The sequence below is a fragment of the Hipposideros armiger genome, unplaced genomic scaffold (genome assembly GCF_001890085.2).
Source record: "Hipposideros armiger isolate ML-2016 unplaced genomic scaffold, ASM189008v1 scaffold_242, whole genome shotgun sequence".
Classification (NCBI taxonomy): domain Eukaryota; kingdom Metazoa; phylum Chordata; class Mammalia; order Chiroptera; family Hipposideridae; genus Hipposideros; species Hipposideros armiger.
The window spans coordinates 324914-340946 of record NW_017731592.1 but is presented as its reverse complement, the minus strand read 5'-3'; the positions used below and the strand labels follow the sequence as shown (position 1 = coordinate 340946).

Sequence of the window (16033 nt, the reverse complement as noted above, 5' to 3'; positions counted from 1 at the left end):
TGGGGTCTGGTGCCAGGGCAAAAATGGGCTGGGATACAGGGGAGGGGCAGTGGGGGCTGTTCACCCTGATCCAGGCAGGAAGGGGTTGCACTGTCGGTAGGGGGTTTTAAGGCAATGACAAATGGACTCTGTTTGCTTTTTATTATCATCACAGACCGGGGATTCTGAGCAGCGTTGGTGGCTACACCCACCTTGTTCCTCATTCTCTGAAAGTGTGTGGACTTTGTCCTGAGGGCAACAGGGAGCCCTAAAGGCCTCAGCAGGGTTGTGCTCCTATTTGCATTGTTTTTACTTTTTTTATTATGGAAAGTTCCAAATCCATACAAGTAGAGAGAACAGCACAAACAAATCCTGGGTACCTGTCACCCAGGTCCAACGATCACCAACACCATCTTCTTTCTTCTCTCCTCACCTTCTTCATTTTGTATTTATTGATTTCTGCTGGTATGTTTTAAAGGATGTCTCAGACATCATACCATTTTCTCGTAAGTATTCAGAACGAATATCTAACAGATAAGACTTTAAAAACTAAAAGCAAAAGACCAAGAGCACAGCTAACAAAATCAACAGTCGCTCTGAGTGTGTCATTTTGGAATATTTATACTGGCCTTGGGGAGGTGAGAGGAGGGTTATTTCCAGGATGGCCAGTCAGGGCAGTGAGTGTGGAGAGAGGAAGGTTGGACCCCAGATGCCCTGATTATGGAGAAGTGGGGGCTCTGAGTGGATGAAGCCTGGACTTCAGGGTTGGACCCTCGCACCCAGGTGCCTGAAGGACATGGAGGTGTGGATGCAGTGAAGGCCAGTGGGTTCAGAGCTGGGCAGGACTCGGCGACCCAGGGGAGGTGGTGGGTGACAGTAACAGACGCATAAGCCGATGCCATGGTTTCAAACCAAGGCTGGCTGGCAAGTGGTGTCCAAAGAGGGGGGATTCAGGATGACTTGCGGAGGCTTGACCCCTGCAGGATCCAAGGCTATCAGACAGACTGTCCCAGGCTTCCCTGTTCTGCCCAACAGTGTCTCTCTCACCTCTTCATAGCTCTCCCAGCTCTGGCCTGTGTCCCTACAGGCTTTTCCACACATACAGCTGAGGGATCCTTTAAACATTCAGGTCATGTTGTACTACTTTGTTGCTCAACTACTCTAATGTTCCCCAACATCCCTGCAACTACCTAGGAGCCCCTTCACGCTCTGCCTTGCCCCTCATCCCATTTCTTCTGACCGCACTCCAGCCACCCTCCTTTTCTAGCCACCCTGGCCTCCTCACTGTCCCTCAAACATATCAGGCCCATGCTGGCCTCAGGGCCTTTGCACATGCTGCTCCTTGTGCCTCTGTCACCCCCTTTAGGTCTCAGTTTTTAGAGATCATCCCTGGTCACCCTGTCTAAAATTGAACCTCACCCCAACCTTGCACTGCCATTTGACTTATTTTATTTTGTTGTTCTCCTTAGTAGCAGTTGTTAATGTGTGAAATGCAATACATTTATTGCTTGTTTCTTTTCCAACTTCTCTGCCAAAATAGAATGTAAGCTCCATGAGAGTAGGGGTATTGTCTGTTCTACTCGCGGCTTTATCCCCACTGCCAGGAAGAGTCATTGCTCATGATTTTTGTTGAATGTATAAGTGGGCACGCTGGCCCCAGTGCCAGGTCCCCCGACTCCCCACCCCCCCGCCCCCTCACGGTGTTGCAGAACTCCCTCCTTCATCACGCAGGACATTCCCAGGATTCCAGTGGGTGGTGCTCACCCCTCCCCACGCCAAGCATTGTGCTGGCGTCCTTTGAAGAAAGCTAATCAGCTCACCACAACAGTGCCCCCAGTCACTACCCAAAGGACTTGGAAAAGCACTGTGGATGGAATCTGAGTCCTCAGATGGAAGTCACTGCATTCTCCCTTACTCCTAAGCCCAGTCACTTGTGAGGGCCACACCACCCACCCAGACTGGGAGCCTGCTGTTGGCCTCTCTCTTTCTGTATCCTTCCTCCATCACCCCCCCTCCACTGAACCCACTCCTCGGCCTCCCAACCTCCGCTTGGGGCTGACACCTGGGGACCCCCTGTCCCAGCAGCACTTTCCTATACCTTTCCAACAAACTTGTAAATTCTCGCCATTGGATTATTTGGATGGATTTGTTACCTGGTTTGTTTAAACCCCCTTGCCTCCTGTGATGTAGTAGGAATTACCAGTCCCATTTCACAGAGTGGAAAACTGAGGCTGCCAACATCAGTGTGACTTGCTCAAGATTACATGATGGGGAAAGGCCAGGTCTGTGTGGTCCCATTGTGGCCTCAGTGTTCTCCTGCCTGTGCTGGGATCACGCCTGACTTTTTTTCCATGGTGGTAAAATACGCATCAAATGGACCATTTTAACCATTTTTGAGTGTATGTTTCAGTGGCATTAGTTCATTCATATTATTTGCAACCATCACCATCATCCATATCCAGAACTGTTTTCACCTTCCAAAACTGAATCTCTGCACCCATTAAACATTAACTCCCCATTCCCCCTCCCCCATCTGCTGAAAACCCCTGTTCTACTTTCTGTCTCTGTGAGTTCGACCACTTCAGACCCTCACATAAGGGGGAATCATACAGGATTTGTCCTTTTCCAACTGGCTTATTTCATTTAGCATAATATCCTCAAGGTTCAACCCCATTGTAGTATATGTCAGAATTCCCTTCCCTCGGATTTCATTTCGTAAAACATGAACATGTTTTCCATGTTTCTGTGGTATCATCAATCCTGCTATTTACAGGGGCACCCAGAGCACATGGTGTGGGGGGCGCAGTCCCCGTGGCAGGAGGTATGTTCATTATGGATAGCATTGAAATGATCAGGAAGGGCGGTGGTAAAAGCAGACTGTGGGTTAACATCTGTGAATTTACTTCCAATATTTTCTTCTAGGAGTTTTATGGTTTCGGACCTTCTATTTAAGTCTTTAATCCATTTTGAATTTATTCTTGTATTTGGTGTAAGAAGGTGGTCCAGTTTCATTTTTTTGCATGTATCTGTCCAGTTTTTGTAGTACCATTTATTACATAGACTGTCTTTACCCCAATGTAAATTTTTGCTTCCATTGTTGTAGATTAAATGACCATATAGGAATGGGTTTATTTCTGGGCTCTCTATTCTGTTCCATTCATCTATGTGTCTGTTTTTATGCCAGTACCATGCTGTTTTGATTACTATAGCCTTATATTATGATTTGATGTCGGGGAGCGTGATACCTCCTACTTTGTTCTTATTTCTCAAGATTGCTGTGGCTATTTGGGGTTTTTTATTATTCATATAAATTTTAGGACTATTTGTTCTAGTTCTGTGAAAAATGTCATTGATAATGTGATAGGGATTGTGTTGAATTTATATATTGCCTTAGGTAGTATGAACATTTTAACTATACTAATTCTTCCCATCCATAAGCATGGTATATGTTTCCAAGATAATGAAACAACTGAAATACCCGTTGACGACTGGATAAAGAAACTGTGGTACATTTATACAATGGAGTATTCCTAGGCCATAAAAAATTAAAATCTTACCATTTGCAACAACTTGGATGGACCTTGAGAATATTATGCTAAGAGAAATAAGTCAGACTGAGAGACAAATACCATATGATCTCACTTATATGTGGAATCTAAGGAATAGAATAAATGGGCAAACAAAATAAGAAATAGGCTCAGAGATATAGAGGAAAAAAACTGATGGTTGTTAGATTGGAGAGGGGAGGGAATGGGGGAGAAGGTGAAGGGATTAGAAAGAGGAAATTAATTGTCACAGTATAGTCATGGGGATATGAAATACAGAATGGGGAATATAATCAACATTGTTGTAAAGATTATATAGGGTGCCAGATGGGAAATGGACTTATCAGGGGGATCACTTCATAGACTGTGCAGATGCATGACCAATACACTGTGCCCCTGAAGCTGAAGTAGAGTAATATTGTGTCAACAATAAAAAAAATTATATATATAGTCACAGGAGGTGGAGTATAGCATAAGATAGTAATGGTATTGTAACAGCTATACAAGATGTCAGAGCGGTAGTAGATTGGGGGAGGGGGTTTTTGTCACTTTGTGAGGGTTGTAAATGTCTAACTATTATGTTGCTTTGTACACCTGAAACTAATAATAATAATAATAATAATAATAATAATAATAATAATAAAAGCAGACTGATTTCTGCCCAGTTTTCATTATTGTTTTAAAATCCTATACAGTCAATGCACCCCTTTGTTGCCCATATCCCTGGCCAATTGCTTTCACCATCTCCCCAACTTGGTACTGAAACTGAGGGTCCCTATGACTTTGATTAAATTTAGCTTTAAATCCTAGCTCTAGAAATCACCTCTCTCTCTCTGTTTCTCTGCCTCTCTCTCTCCCTCTCTCTCTCTGTCTCTCTCCTCTCCTCTCCTCTCCTCTCCCTCCCTCCCTCCGAGACTTAGCCTTTACCCTGATAATCAGCAACCCCCCAGGCAGCAGAAGACAGTAGCCCATGGTGCAACCTCTCATCACAGGCTAAAGATAACACCTTGACCTAGGTTATGTTTCCGCTCCTAAGCCCTAAGGTAGAGTGACACCTGGCTGCTTTCCCATGAGACCAGACAGAGGGACGCTGAAACAGACCTCAGAACTGTCCTTAAGACCTGAGGAAATGATTTATTACGTTTACCTCACCTCCGACCAATCAGCTCCCAGCACAACCCTAACCCCTAACCCATGATTTTGTCCTATAGACTCCGTAATCTACATGCCAATGGGGAGTCCGGTCTTTAGACAATAAGCTCCCCATCTCCGGACTGGCCAATTTAATATTATACTCTTTTTCTTTCTATACTGCAAACTCCTGCTTGTGCATTTCTTTGGGCCAGTACACGCAGACAGACTGACTCATTTAAAAACAAACAAATATTGGGGTCTCGGCAACAGTTCATCATTGGTTATTTATAAATGCCTATTCATTATATTATTAATACAAAAACGGTTTTTAAAAAAAGAATCCCTGAATTGGAGAGTTGATGTCACAGTTCCTCTGGGAATTCTGGGAAGGTTTTGTGCTCAAGGTCGGCCTTTGGGAATCCACTGGCTCCTGATGAAGGCAGCTGTCAACTCCTTGTCCTCTATGAGGGTGTTGTCTGTGTGTGTGTGTGTGTGTGTGTGTGTGCTCACATGTGTCAGAAAGTCCCCAGGGTCTGGGGGACTTTAACTTCCCAGAAGCTGACCCCTAAGGAGCTAATTTTAGACTCTTGGTAGATGCTATTTGGCCCAGAACCAGGGGATGAAGAGAAAAAGCGATATTAAGGAAAGAAAAAGCAAGCGGGAAGACAGCAAAGGAAACCGAGGCTGATTGTCAGACCTGAGGGCTCTCCAGTAAAATCTGAAACTGAATCCTTCCATCCAGTAGTTATTTCCTAAAAATGTGTTGTTTTATGGGCTGGCTCAGTACAATTGCTCCCAGTTTTTCTCATCTACCTGACTGTCCTAAGCATTTTCTTTTCTGGAGGTGCGGGGGTAGTCTATGGAATTTTCTCTTCATTGGGCCTCTGAAAAGCAGAAGCACCAGTCGCACCCAGAGTCCAGGTCACATGTAGCCTTTCCCTGACACTGTGTCCTCAGGAGTGGGGCTGTGGACAAGGTTCCATGTAGGAGCAGCTACCGGGCACCTGCTCAGTGCAGAACTGAACCAGACAGAGTCCCTGCTGCCAGGGAACTTAGAACTCCCAGCTGTCACTGCTTGAGTGCCTAGGCTCTAATAATCATACAGGGACTTTTGGTACACTATTATTATTATCACCTTACCTGTGTAACAAACTGGTGAGAGACAGTATTATCATCCCAGACAAGGAAGTGAGAGAGGTATTCAAAGACAGCACTGTGTGTCCAGCATGATGTTCCCACTCCGAGATGACTCCGTGGGGGACATGCTGTCCTCACAGAGTGCAGGAGAATGAGGAGAATAAAGCCAAGATTTTCTCCAGCCCAGCCCCTGGGCTGAATGGATGGATGGGTGAGAGAATGGATGGATGATGTATGTATGTATGTATGTATGGATGGATGGATGGATGGATGAATGAGGGGATGGGTGGATATATAGATGTATGTATGGATGGATGGATGAGTAGATGAATGGAAGGAATAAGAGATTATCCAGCTGAGTAGGTTAAAATCCGCTGAGTTTTTCAGACACTTTAACCTTGGGAGAGTCTCAGCAAGTAAAGAGACTCTCTCCTTTGGAAAAATAAGAATAAACACTTCTTGGGCCGGCCGAGTGGCACGATGGTTAAGAACTGGCTTGGGATGCCAGAGGGCCCCGGTTCAGATCCCACATATGAGGGCCAGTGACACTGCCCTCTACAGCTAAGATGCTGAACAACACCTCTACCTGGAGCTGGGCTGCTGTGGGTCGCCGGCGACAGCGTAGGCTGCGGCCCCTGTGGCGGTGGGTTGCCATGGGCTACCGTGTGTGGCTGGCGGCCAGCGTGGGCGGCCGGCAGCTGCAGTGAGCGGCAGTCCAGAGGCCCGCGACTGATCTGCCTCACCTGGGAAGAGCGCAATGATGGTGCCAACTTAGGCCAGTGAAGCAACGTCCTCCACAACTAGACTGAAGAACACAATGACAGTAACTTGTCTGTTCCCCTTCCCCCAATTCCCCAGCACTGTTCCCATCCCCCCAATTCCCCAATAAAATAAAATAAAAAAATCTAAAAAAAAAAAAAAAGAATAAACACTTCTTGATGAAGAGGAATGATGCTGGGGTGGTGTTGGTGGGGAGGTGAAAAGTTGAAGATTTTTGAGATAATAAAATGAGAACAGCACTTCAGTGCCAAATAAAATTGAGTTGCGATATTAAGTCTAAATTCAGTATGAAAAAGAAAGAAATGCAGCTGGAGAAATTTATCTTCCATAACTTTGACCACCATATTTCTGGGATTCCACAGAATTCACAATTAATTAGGAAATCTCCAGTTGGCTTGAAATCAGACTTTTCAAGCTGGGCTGAGTTTGGAGAACTCCTTGTCCAGGTACCAGCTTGTCTCTGCCCCAAATTCCAGAGCCTTAGGTTCAAAGAAAACTGCTCTAGGCCCCACCTTCCATTTCAGAGCTTGTGAGGAAGCTTCCAGCAGCGGCCTGTCAGGCTCTCCCCTCGCTGAGATGACCCTGTAGAATTCCAGGGGTTCCTGGGGCAAGGGGCTATTTCTGGGCCCAGGCTCTGTGTTTATGTCTGGTCTTCAAGGAGCACACTGTGAACTTCCCTCCACCTGCCAAGGCTTCGTCCTGCACCCCTCCCAGGAGGGCACTGAACCCCCTTCCTCCAAGGTGGCAAAGAACACCTGCGACTGTAGGCTTTGGAACACGCCAGGAGGGACCCTTCAACTACCACCCTAGGGAGGGAAACCAAAGAGAGCCTCTTAAGACACATCCATGGACATTTGTTTCTTTTTTTTCCCTAAAAATTAATTTCAGATCCTTAAAATAGTCCTTCTCATTGAAAAACCTTCAGGCAACATAAACCTAAAGGATTAACAACAGCAACAAACCCCTGAAATCCTACTACCCAGAACGAATGACTGCAATCACCTAGCGGAACGTCCTTTCAGATAGGCTCTTGGTGCATCTGTTCACAAAATGGGCTGGAGCTGTTCTATAACCCTTAAAAAAACAAACAAAAAACAAAAACAAACCCACAAAAAAACAGTACACTGTGAGCCCTGCTCTGTGCCAACAAATAAGAGTTTACATTGTCAGTTTTAAAAATATCCATGGCACCTTTGTTCCTATTTCATTTTATTAACTAATCACTATGGATCGATGTTTAAGTTGTTTCCAACTTTTTATTCTCACAATTTGTTTGACCACCCCAACAGTGGTTTTCTGCGGAATTTCCCCTTTGCTCCTTTCTATGGGAAAGCAGCTCAGGGATGCCTGAAGGGAGGGAGAGGACAGAGGGAAGGAGGAGGGAGGGAGGAAGAATGACCTTTGGGCTTCCAAAGAGGTTCTCTCAAGGCACTCAGGCAGGAGCCTGGGGTGGGCAGTGCCTGGTGAGGGGCTGCTCTTGGCCCAAGGCTGGTGGGAGGGCCAGAAACCTCAGGCTTGTCTCAGCTGCCATTCTCCAGATCAGAGGGCTCTAGAGCTTGAATACCCTAGAGCAGGGGTCGGCAAACTGCAGCTCACGAGCCACATGTGGCTCTTTGGATATGTTCCGTCTCAAAGTTTGCAGACTCCTGAAAGAGCCAATCCTGTCCCTCACAACAATTTAAAAATTATTTGAGAGCCATAAATATATTTTTTACAAATAAGGAAAATTTAAAGTAATATTATAAATGAAACTATGATAGTTTTATTTTCATTTTCAATTTTACTTCAGAGCCACATGTACATACCCAAAGAGCCGCATGTAGCTCATGAGCTGCAGTTTACTGACTCCTGGCAGCTCTTCTGTCTCAAAAGTTGCTGACCCCTGCTCTAGAGTATGTGTCTAGCCGGCCCCTGTCTCAGCAGCATAACAATACCCTACGCATCCAAACTATGTGGCATGTGGAAATGGGATGGTCATGAGATGCTCCCATGAGGAGCCGGGGATCAGGCTGCTGAACACATGATCCTGCAGACACCTGCAGAGACCACTGAGGAACACCGAGGCCTGAAAAGTCTATTCTGACTCTGTTCTCTCTCCTCCCACTGCCAGCCCTGAACCAAGGTATCAGAACTCCTAACTCCAGCCCTTGGTCTTGCTCAGAGGAGCCTGATATGCTCCAGGGAGGCAGCCCAGGAGATAGGCATAAGTGGATGGGAGTGCAATTTCTTGAGGTCTTCATTTTGAGTCATTCGGGGGGACCCTGAACATGTAGGTAGCATCTACTACTTAAAAGCATTTTCGAGATAAGCCACAGACCAAGAAAAAATATTTACAAAGCACATAACCCATGATAGCCTTGTATCTGGAATATATAAAGAACTCTCAAAATTTATTAAGAAAACAAACTGCCTAAGGTTAAAAAATAGGTAAAAGATCTAACCAGAGACCTCACCAGAGGATATGCAGGTGGCAAACAAGCACGTGAAAAGATGTTCAATGCCATTAGTTGGTGATGGTTAGTTAAAATTTAAAAAAAACCTATTTCCAAGTCCATAATCCCACTTGATCATTTCATAATTCTGTAAGATGTTATTATTATTATCATTATTATTCCCATTTTATAGTGAAGAAATGGAGGGCTCATGGAGATTAAGTGACTTGCCTAAAGTCAGAATTGAGACTCAAGGCATGCAACTCTTTCCACTTGGGAGGTTTCTACATTCTAAGAATGTTCTAGAAGCCAATACTTAGTATCCAATTGGAGAAGGCCACACTTCTCATTTTAAGCAAGGCGAGAAGACCATGCCCACCCACATACCCCCCACCATCCTGACCAGCCTCACAAGCAGTAGGACCCAGCACAGAGCCTGCCCCAAAGGGTGCCTAGTAAAGTGTGGAGCAAGTGGCTGTTGAGTGGCCAATAGCAGTTCTCATAGGCTGGCAAAGGCCCACCCTTTAGCCTTTTCATAGCTGGCACTTTGCTTCATAGAAAGGGGGCCGGTTCCAGGAGCAGCTGGTCTCAGCCCAGGGCCTGGCACACACCAGGAAATCTGTAGCTTTGGCTTCCTGGCCCTGGATCTAGACAGGGGTCCTATGTACTTCAACTTACCTTGACTGAGAACTCGGTTCCAGCTGAGGCTCTGGGTCCTGGCACTGGGGGACTCTCCAAGGGGTCTTCAGTATAGGGGTCTTCAGGCTGACAGAGGAGCAGAGGGCACAGGATTGATCATGGTGCCTCTCCTCCACCTTTACCTTCTGAACCTCCTCTGCCCTCCCCAGTCTGTTGCCCATTGTTCGCCCATTAGAGCGCCCATTAGAGTGCTCTCACCACCAGAGGCCAACAGACAACGCTGCAAACTCCTTGAAGGTGGGGAAAGTGTCTAGTTAATTGTATATCTTTGCTAAGGTCTAGCAAAGAACTTGGCACAGAGCTCAAGGAACGGGGGAAAGGAAGGAAGACGGGGTGGGGAGAGATTGACACAGAGGGCTAGCAGGCCTACATCCTAGTCCTAAACCGGCTGTTTGGGGGCAGGGCCCAGACCTCTGTGTATGCCAAGGGCAGGGGTTTCTGGATGTGGATGCCAAGAACAATTCCCACCTGCATGACCACCCAAACAAAGTACTGTGTGTGCAGTCATTGTTCCTGTGACAAGGCGCTGGCTTCCTTTCATTCAACAAATACTGACTGATCATCTAGTAGGTGCCAGGCACTTTACATGTATGAGCTCATTTAATTTTCATAGCAAGCCTATTTGCTAAGTACCACTATTATCCCCATTTTACACATAAGAACATTGAGGCACAGAGAGGTCATAGAGCTAGTAAGGGGCAAACCCAGAGAAGTTGGTTCAGAGTCCAAGTACTTGACTACCACACTCTATTGTCTCTCAGTAAAGGGACCAGGCCAAGCCCCTGCCCTCACCACGCTTACATTCTATGGGGGAAAGAGCCCAGAAATCATCTGGTAGCTCTATAATACATTGTTGGATAACGGTAAATGCTAGAAAGAAAAAAGCCACGTCTTAGACGCTGACTTGCTTTGTGTCTTTGGGCAAATTGCTTCACCCCTCTGAGCCCATTTTATTATCTGCTAAAAGCAGGTCATTACTTATCTGCCCACCCACCTGCCCAGGTTGTCGGAAGGATCAAAATGAGCTAATGGACATGGGAGCCCTTTGCTTTTATTTTTTGTACTGATACCAATCCATGGCTCTAGGGAATTTTCTTTCCTCTAGGGGATTTATGTCTGCTAGCTCTTTACAGAAAGACATCACTAAACTTTCCCCAGGTATCTTTATGAGCCAGATTCATTCCAAGTTCGGTGTGGTTCTTGATGCATTTTTAAAGGCAGAGAGCATTGCATGTGCCCACCTATATTTGGGAAGTAGTAGTCACCTGAACTTACTTTGAGGGCCTTCCCCAGACCAAGCATTCTTACTGAAATAGAACTTTCTGGAATACTGACCATTAAAAACTCCCCTGTGAGAAGCTCAAACCATGAGAGACCAAGGGTAGTTGCCAAATGTCCAACATTTGCTCCAGATCCATTTGCCACCTTTCGCCACCCTGTCCTGTGTCCCAGGAGGCTGACCTCTGTTGGCTGCCTCCCCAGGTCCTTGTTCTCCGGCTTCTGGTTGGGTTTGGCCACAGGGCACGTTGGGAGAAGACACGCCAGCAGGCCGGAGAGACAAGTGAGGCCCTGGCCCTATTTGGTCTGGTTGGGCAGTAGCTGCGCCATCCCCCAGAGGGACACACTTTCCCCACAGCCGTATCTGGGGTGTGGTGGCTTCCCTATTGCCTCTCTGGGGGTGGGGTGTGGGGTGCCTCACCATCCCCCCTGGGTTTCCCTTAACCTTGCCCCATTAAAATCTAGGCAGTGACTCCATTGGAGCGTACTCTTTCCTGCTGGGGCCTGGATGGAAAACCTCCTGCTGGGAACATCCCCTCCCAGAATCACCGTGGAGCAGGGTCCTGTTTCTTCTCACTGGCCCCCGTTCTCATTAGCCAGAGGGTGAAGATCATGTAGGAGTAAGCTGGAGCACGCAGGGGCCAGGCTTTGGGTGGGGCATTCCAAGGATGGACTCCCCCCACAGCCTCTCCTGGATATCTGGGCACTGCCCTCAAAGGCTCCAGGGAGAGGGCACCATGGGGGTGGGGGTGCCCTCCTCAGCTCTACCCAGAGAAGCTCCACTTTTATCTGTTTACAACCCAGACTTCTGCACAAGGGCCTGCTCATGAAAAGTTCTGCTGCTAAAGAAATTAAAAACAACCCATCAGATGATCAGAATTTGGGGAGCAGCACAGTGGTGAGCATGGCACCTCAGCAGCATTTGACAACAGCCATACTTGCAGGCACCTCAGCCAAAATCTTATTTTGCCTTTGGGGAAACTGAGGCCCAGCATGGAAGATGTGCAGTTCATCCTCAGGTGTGAAGTATTCAGGCAGAGTAGGTGTTAGTGAAGGTTCGTGTCATCATTGCTTATTAATCCGATCCTTCGTTGCTGGATTCCAGGGGTCAGAATACAATAACACGCTGTAGGGATCAGGTGATGATAGAAAGCATCTGGAAAACATTAATATGTGCTTTGGGTTTAAAGCAGCTGCTTCCCAGCCCAAACTCAGACAGACAAAAAAGGAAGTCAGCTCTGTGCTCAGGTAGGTTTCTTTTTCCTTTAAGAGTGAATTGAGGCATCAATAACCTAAATATAAAAGCTAAAACCATACAACTCTTATAAGAAAACACAAAGGCAAATCTCCATGAATTTGGTAGTGGTTCCTTAAATATGACACTAAAAGCATAGGTGACAAAAGAAAAACTAGATAAATTGGACTTCATTAAAATTAACTTTTGTGCATCAAAGGACATTATCAAGAAAGTAAACAAGCCTGCAAAATGGGAGAAAATTTTGTAAATCATATATTTGATAAAGGTTTATTAATAGTAGCTAAAGTATAGAAAGAACTCTTACAACTCAACAACAGAAAGACAAACAACCCAATAAAAAGCGGACAAAGGACTTGAATGGACTTTTCCCCAAAGATATACAAATGACCAGCATGAAAAGGTGAACATCATCTGTCATTAGGGAGATGTAAATAAAAAACACAATGAGATGCCACTTCACACCCACTAGGATGGCAGTAGTACAAAAAAAAAGGAAAATAACAAGTGTTGGTGAGGATATGGAGAAGTTGGAACTCTTGTGATTTGCTGGTGGGAAGGTGACATGGTTCGGCTGCTGTGAGAAAGCTTGGTGGTTCCTCAAAAAACTAAACATAGAATCACCAAATGATCTGGCAATTCCATTCCTAGGTACCTATCTAAAAGGACCGAAAATGGGTGCACAAATAAATACATGTACCCTTACGTTCATAGCAGTGCTAGTCACCATAGCTGAACGGTGGAAACAACCCCATGTCCATTGATAGATGAATGGAGAAGGAAATGGTGGCCCCTACATACAATGGAATATTATTCAGCACGAAAAGGAATGAAGCCCTGACACAGGCTGCCACATGGATGAACTTTGAAAATATTACGCTAAAGAAACCAGACACAAAAGGTCATATATTGCATGATTCCATCCAGATGGAAAATTGAGAATAGATAAAACCACAGAGACAGAAAGCAGATTGGTGGTGGCCAGGGGCTTGGGCGAGAAACTGTTTCATGGGTACTAGGTTTCCTTTTGGGCTGATGACAATGTTTTGAAAATGGATAGAGATTGTAGTTGCACAATTTTGTGAATATAATAAATGCCATTGGGTGTTCATTTAAAATGGTTAATTTTATGTTCATATTTTTTCTCAATGAAAAAAAACAGTGAATTAGGGACCTGGAGGGTGGAGCTAGGGGTGATGGCAGATGCCAGGAGGAGAGTTCCCCAGGCAGATTTCCTCCAGACCCGGAGGTCATCTCCGAGCTTGAGAAGGGCACAAAGAGCTCTTAGAGTCTGTCCATTCCATTTTCCAGACAGAAAAGGCCAGCCCAGAGAAGGCAGGGACTTGCTCAATGTAAAAACATGCATGGGGAGCCGCGGAGGAGTTAGAGGCGGGGCTTTTGAACTCAAAGCTGGCACTGCACCGTGATGCCACATGGCCTGTGCAGGCCATGGTGGGCGGAAGGGTGCCCATAGACAGTATCGGATGACTGAACTTCAAGCTCACACTGGCTTGCTGGCCTTAGCATGTGAAAGGGACAAAGTCATCAAGCAATTGGCCATCCAGCTCATCCATGCCAAAGGCTTTGGATGAGTCCACCCGGGTCCTCCTCCTTGAGAGCCGGCCCCCTCCATGAGTGCAGTTATAGGAAAACTCATTAACCAGCGGTTCTATTTCTTCCCACAGACTGCACCTCGGGGCTGAGGTCAACAGCTTCCCCACAAGGCAAATGTCATAGAATTAGAGCATCCACTGATCCCCCTGATGGACTAGAGCACCCAGTCATGCCCTGGAAGACGAGGCCAGCTGAACTATGGGTGCCCCGAGGGGTTTTCTTTTTTAAGGTTTTGCTGACTCAGACCTGTTGGGCGGGTGTAAAAGGGAATGGCCAGCCTCTGCTGGGCACCCAGTCTCTTCCTGTATGGTCTCAGGTGGGTACCATAGGGGATGCTGGCGGAAGTGGGAAACGGGGAGGGGGTTTGTGGAGGAGTCACCTGAGGAAATGAGATGTAATAATGAGAGATGAACAAGGGGGAGCAGGGGACAAGCATTTCTTGAGCACCTGCCTGCCCCAGGGGCTGCAGAGTAGGCGTCTCATTCACCTGGGCCTACCAGTGAGGCGAGAGCTGCCAGGACTCATGCTGCATTCCACCGTGAGGCAGGAGACGCTGGGAATTGAATGCAGACCAGTCCCGCTCCACTGCACAGCTCACCTCCCATGAGTGGACGGAGAGGGTGCTGGATTCACAGTGGGCTCCATCCCAGCCTGCCCTCCCCACATTCTTCATCCTGAGGCCGCTTTCAGCTTTTGCATCCAGCAAGCTGAGTTGGTTTTGGTTTTTGTGTTTTGACTTGATTTTTGTTAAAATACAGCTAACATAACAAGCTCAGTTTTTTCCTATGTTTTGTGGTTCGTGAGTTTAAAAAATGGGTCTTGGTTATCAAAAATGCCTGAAAGGCGCTGTTGTCGGAGAGACAGCAGCAGTTTGGATGCAGGAGGTGCCTGGGAGTTAGGGTCACAACTAAATAGGAGGCTGGTGGCCAGTAACAGGGGTGGAACCTGGTGTCAGAGGCCTGTACAGCCCTATGGGCAGTGTCTGGTCCCAGTGGTCTGTGCCCCAGGCCACCAGGTCAGGACAATAGCAATGACATCTTAGTTTGTGGTTCAAGGCAAAACCACTATTTTAAAAAGTACAAGCAGCCATATTGGAATAAACAAAGGCCTTTCTTCCCCCATTAGAACAATTAAAGACAAGGAATTGTTTTGTTTTAATGACAAGTCTAATGCATTTTAGTCTGACTTGGCTGATATTTGCATTTTCTTTTCATGTGGATTTTGGTCTCATCTCCCTGGTGACTTCCATCAATGTTAAACAGAACCAGGAATACGAGACAGCAAAAAAGACAATGCAATTGAGCCATCAGGGACAACACATGACCAAAATTAAAAAAAAAAAAATTTATGTTAAGCAATCATAGCTTCCAGAAAGGGGAGGGGGAGGCCCAAGGAAGCCGCTGAGCTGCCAAGGTGAGTTGTGGGAGAGCTAACTGAGACCCAAGTCTCCTGGATGCTGGACAAAGGCTGCTGGAAGCTGTTGGTGGAAACCAAGGACTCCCAGGTCAGGGTTTCTCAGTGACAGGTGTCAGGAGGGCTTGGGCAGGGCTCTTACCCTGGACTCGGGGATCTTCAGTGGGAAAATAATCCCATCGTGATTTTCACTGCCTTTAACTGAAATGTACCATTTCCTCCCCTTTTTAACAGGCAACACATCAGTCATATTAGCAGTACCTGTGACTTGGTCAGCAATGAAAGTCACCAATATTTTCGTAGTGTATTACGATTGTTGCAGACAGCTCAAAAGATTAATGCTCATTGTTGCTTCAAAACTACAGTGGTTATTAGACTTACCATTAGATCATGTTAGTAAAGAAGCAGGTGTGTAAATATCATGCATGTTTAATATTTTGTGAATTACATATATTTAAATTTTTATTAAACTTATTGGTTAATAATGTGATTTCAAGTGTATACTTTATAATATGACATCTGTACACTTTATTTTGTGCTCACCACCTGAAGTCTAGTCTCCTCCATCACCTTGTATTCGATCCCCTTTACCCTCTTCATCCTCTCCCCACCTCTCTTCCCCTCTGGTAACCACCATTCTCTTGTTTGTATTTATGAGTTTTTGTTTGTTTGTTTATAGGTTTGTTTTGTTGTTCATTTGTTTATTGCTTTCTCTTTTATATCCCACATATGAATATAATCATATGGTTCTTTTCCTTTTCCATCTG

General features: G+C 46.0%; 1 protein-coding gene across 1 annotated transcript in view; it reads right to left on the bottom strand.

The window, feature by feature from the left end:
* Positions 1 to 10084, bottom strand: part of KPNA7 (karyopherin subunit alpha 7) — a 41040-nt gene extending 30956 nt beyond the window's left edge. The window contains exon 1 of the mRNA XM_019655560.1: positions 9686 to 10084. The gene's annotated coding sequence lies outside the window, so the exon portion shown is untranslated. The remainder of the gene's footprint in view (positions 1 to 9685) is intronic.
* Positions 10085 to 16033: the final 5949 nt, after the last annotated feature.